Genomic DNA, 5,074 nt, shown 5'->3' with positions numbered 1-5,074 from the left:
TTCCTCCAAGGCCACAACCTCTGTCCCAATCCAGGCAGGTGAAATTTCACAAGCGCTTTATCATTGCTCATACCTCAAGCATCCGGACACACCTTTCTAATTGTCATTTATATCCGCCTGTCATTGCCTCTGGCATTTGCTGAGTTCACGTTTCCATGTGATTTACTGCAAAACATTTTGTTTAACAAATCACCAGCGCACATTGACAGGGAAGTCCCCCTCAAGAAGCTGAAATAATGATTGCTTTCATATTTGCTATCCTGAAATTGATTCTAAAAAATCAATCTGTCAGAATCCACACTTTGGGTTTTGCATATATGGAGAACTCTTGAAATGGGAAAACTCCGACCTTGAATCTGTGAGTGCTTTGAATTGCAAATGCTTGTTGTCATTTTGCTGTGCATGTAGCAGGGTGGACAAGCTCAGAGGTAGCACAGTTAATCCCCAATTGCAGGATTTTGAGTGCAGTTGGTTTCTGAGTCAGCGTCAACTCTGCAAATGTTCAGGTAACTATGAAAGTATTTGGATGCTGAGACTGCTCCTTAGCAGTTCTGGGAGTGCTTTTAGTAGAACAGCCACCCCTTCTGTCCTATGTACTCAGCATCTCTGGTTGCTGTCTGAGTATCCTGTATGTTGCAGAGACAGGAACTGTCCTGGGCATCTTCTGCCCATGGCATCTCACTGTGCATGCCATGGTGGGCCAGAGTGGGGTCAGGACTGGGTTTGGAGTGAGTCAGAGCCTGGGCCAGCAGGCTGCTGCCTCATCTCCATGATTCGGGAGGATAGGGATGACACGGGCAGATCTTTAAGACCAAGGATGAGCCCAGTGTAAATGTTCCCACATGCTAGTGACCTTGCTTGGTGCTTTGGGGCAATCTGGGGTAGGGGACTTCTAATTTAGACCTGGAATTTTCTCTCCTTCTGTTACATGTTCAAACTTCATACCCTTCTGATGTCCTGAAATGACTGTGCAGGGGAGCAGGCGTGTTTGTGTATTTCTGAGTAATGTCACTAAGTGTTCACAATGTCAAAACCCACTTACTGTTGACAGAGGTGATTCATATGAGTCTTTTGAAAGATTGCTTATGTACCATGATGAGTTGGGCACAATTTAAAAAAATAGCTCTATTTAAGTGGCGCATTTGCAAAATATAAGCAAATGCATAAAAATAAAATATGGTGAAATATCCATCTCCCCCCTCCCCATGTTAGCGGCTGATCTCATGCATCCAGAGCTCAGCCTGGCATAGTGCAAATTTACTGGCCCATTAGTGGTTGCTGTTTGAGTGCACCTTCACAAAGGAAAAATACATCTTGAGAATAAACTTGACATGTCAGACACACCACAACCAGCGCATTGCAGCCCTGCTTGTCCTTCACTGTGCTGCTCTACTGTCCCAAATTTTCTTTATGCACAAAATACTTATTTTGGTTGTTAGAAAATTCTTAGCTGTGTGTTTGCATCTGTATTTCTTAACAACTGAAAGCGAGGAAAAGTTCACCAAGTGATTGCAAGTAAAGAACGCAGAAAATAAATATGCTGGTCTGAGCACTAATATTCAAAAGAACAGGGTTCTCCTATGTTTTCCTGGTAGGCTAATATGGATTTTAGTGATCTAGTGATGCTGTGTTTGAAAATTGAACAGCGAAAACAGTGGTCCTGTCTGGGGCATCCAACAAATTGATGGTGAGAAGGCTTTGGTGGTGGGAGGCAAAGAGCAGATAGTGCTGTGGTGGGGCATGCACCGGGGAGAAGCCTCCGATGGCCAGCGATGGCTGCTGGGCTCTTCATGGGGTTCATCCATCTGTAGTTGTGTGGTGCTTTTTAATGTGTGAAACTTGACAGTCACAGAAACACTGGGAAGGCAGTGGAGTTTCTCAGGATGGGTTTCTCTAATTTGAGATGAACTAACAGATAGTAACAAAGGGAGAGGAGAGGGGGAACATGTCTGCTTGGCTTGGAAGCAAAGGTTACTCTGTGCAACTGTGACTTATGGGAAAGTGAAATGTGTGTGCAGAAAAAACAGGACGGCCTTGTGCACTCAGGTGTCAGCGTCATGTAGGTGTGATGTTACCTAATTGACAGTGCCTCAGTCTCCTGGGCTATCCAAGATGCAATTGGGATACTACTGATAGCATTCTGTTAATTGTTGAGGCAGAATAAAGTCTTGATACGATGTACTGAGACTAGATAAGTTGTGCTCATGAGAGCCATGAACTGATAGAGCTTATCAGACCAGAGAGAGCGTGGCTGATGGGAAGGATGTGAGTCACACACCAGCACGGAGAGCTGGAGCCTTGGCCAGACTCAGGGCCAGGTTTCTTTCCCAGTGTGAATTTTTGTGGCCTGGATTGAAGTCAGTGGTGCTTTTGGCCATTTCTAAATAGCTGCTGCTTACCGCAATGAATTTCTTTGTTTATTATCTTGTGCTCATTTACGTATCGTGTAGATATTTGAATTAATAGCTCAATCGTGTCAGCCACGAGGGATTCTGAGCCAAAAATGTGATGTTATTGGTAAGCTTATTTGCCAGTAGTTCTGTAGGAGACGGATGCCTTTTCAGATTACAAGCAAAACTGCTTGTTTTGCCACTTTCCCCTAATTATCAGCCACGTGACATCACGCAGCAATGGGACAGGAGGCCTTTCTCCATCCCCATGATGTGGGTACAGGCCCTGCAGGCTGGCATTGCCTGTCCCCATGTTGTGTCTCGGGGCCTGGCCACCACTCAGGCTGGGGCTGGCTCTAGTGCTCCATGGGAGCTCCTGCATGACATGGGGCCCTCCACAGGGGAGAGAGGCCTCTCGTTCCTTCAGCAGCACTGGCTGTTACTTCAGCTCCTCGGGAGCCATAGCTGCAGTGCTGGGGACACTGGGCTCACTGGGGCCCAGCTCTTGGCCCTGCGAGCACTGCCCACCACTGCCATTGCGCTGTAGTGGAAGTCTCCCTGCTGTGCCCTGCAGTGCAAACTGTACCTCCGCGGCTCTCCTGGGGCTGTGGCTGTGCCTGGGCCGGCACCTCCTTCACGTCATTGCGATAGATGACCCCCAGCCGGGGGTCCTGCTGCTATTCGTGCCCTGACGCTGCACCCCAGTGCTGCTGGTGATGTCTTTCTCCACAGGTGCTTCCCTCTCTTGCTTTTATTTGTTGGTGATAAAAGACTGTCACAGATAAATAGACATGTTCTCACTTGACTTGATAATTTTCATGGCATTGCTGAAGGTGATTTATAATTTATACATGGAAAGGATTTGCTGATCTCATTAATAACTTTCCAAACATCCAGATAAACGTGCTATCTCTCTAAATCAAGTGAACTTGAAACAGCAAAGGTATTCACCTGCAAGGGCTTCTGGCACTCCGTTCTTTCCCAGACAAGAGGAGTTTGACAAAAGAATTTGGGAACTGCCAAAATCAGTTTCCCCTTGCAGCCACCAGATCACCCCAAGGTGGGGGATTCCACCTATTCTTGCTAAATTATTAGAATCTCCTTTCTAAATTATTCCTCCCTTCTGAAAGGCTCGTTGACAGGAGCATACTCCCAGCTCCTTTGATTTTCAAACAGGGACAGTTTCACAGCTCTGCGCAATACAGCCTGTGCTGGCATTTCTCTGCCTTGCTCCCAACAATCCTGCCAGAGAGCAGGTAAACAGCTTCTGTGGGCTCCCTTTGCACTGTGAGAGGAGGGCAGAGGCAGCCCACCAGATTTCCTGCTGAGCATGCCAGGCTGCTGCCATGGGTTTGTTTCATCAGAAGTAATCGCCTCTCTCACATGGATGCCTTGTTATCTGGAGATCTCAGGGTGCTCTGTACACACTCATTGCTTAATTAAACCTCACAACAGCTTTTCAGTGTTTCTATTGTGAATTGTATTGCCGCTTTATAAATGGATAAACTGAGGCGGTGATATTGGGTTTATACTTGGGGTGTCTGTGAAGTTCTACGGGTCAATGAAGTGGTTCCAGAGGAACAGCCCTGCTTTCCCCTCAATGCTGCTTTCTTACCATTAGCTCCTGTGGGAAGAGGCTGTGTGCATCCGTGATCCCCGGGAGATGACCTGAAATTTACTTAGAAGGTGAGGACAGATCTGCTGGAAAGCAAAAGAATGATGTTTTCTCTTCAAACCATGATAAACGTCACTGTGGATGCAAGAGGAAGGTTAGGGAGCTGTCCTCAGTATCTAACAGAGCCAGGAACTGGAGTAAAAAGACCTACAGAAACCCTGTAGCCCTTGTAGCCATGAGATCACACCTCGCTGAGAGGGACCAGGCCTTAAATGAGAGCAAATGTAGAAGGTCAACTCCAAGATGCCTCTCTGTATGTTGTATATTGTTTTCTGAATTGGATATGGGTTTGAAACAAATCTGTAACCTCATCTTCAGAATTGGGTAAAAAGAGATATCCAGAGAAATGGTGGGAGGTCTGAGTCATTATTCTCTGCTTTCAAAAAATCTTTGGTGGAGAATGCCAAGTTCAAATAAGGTGGACTTGCACTGCACCCATTTCGGGCACTTCTGAAAAGGTGTGATTGCATAGAATGGAGAAATGTACAGCTTGGGAAATTTAAGGAGAAAAGCACAAACAATTGAGCTGCTGTTTTCCTGTCTTGTTGAAATTAAGCTTCATGATAATCTTTGCATCAGTAATGAACTAAAAGTGGTCATGCACTCCAAACAGCAAAGGGCAAGAAGAGAGAAGCAACTCATCAATGTATGACCCTCTCTAAAATGTCACGGGTAATCAAGTGTGAAGTACTTAATGGATCATGATTTGCACTGCACTATTTTGATTGATGTACTACTTAGTAGAGGATTGATAGTTTTTTACAGTGCTGTTGATGGGAGCCTCTCAGCAGTACCTCCTCTATTTCCTCTAGCGCTGGGGAGAGCCGAAGCAGCATCTGTTTGAAGCCATTGTGTTCCAGTGTCTTTGTGAAACGGTCAAAAATAGTGCAGAGTTGTTATCTTGCTTAGACCCTGATCTCATCAGAACTGTCTATATTTAGGCATCTTCCAAAACCTTTATGTCAAGCAATTCTCTGGGAAGACAAAAATAGCTTTTTTTTTTTTTTTC

This window comes from Meleagris gallopavo, chromosome 11, assembly GCF_000146605.3.
Source record: "Meleagris gallopavo isolate NT-WF06-2002-E0010 breed Aviagen turkey brand Nicholas breeding stock chromosome 11, Turkey_5.1, whole genome shotgun sequence".
NCBI classification, from domain to species: domain Eukaryota; kingdom Metazoa; phylum Chordata; class Aves; order Galliformes; family Phasianidae; genus Meleagris; species Meleagris gallopavo.
Note: the sequence above shows the minus strand (reverse complement) of the source record.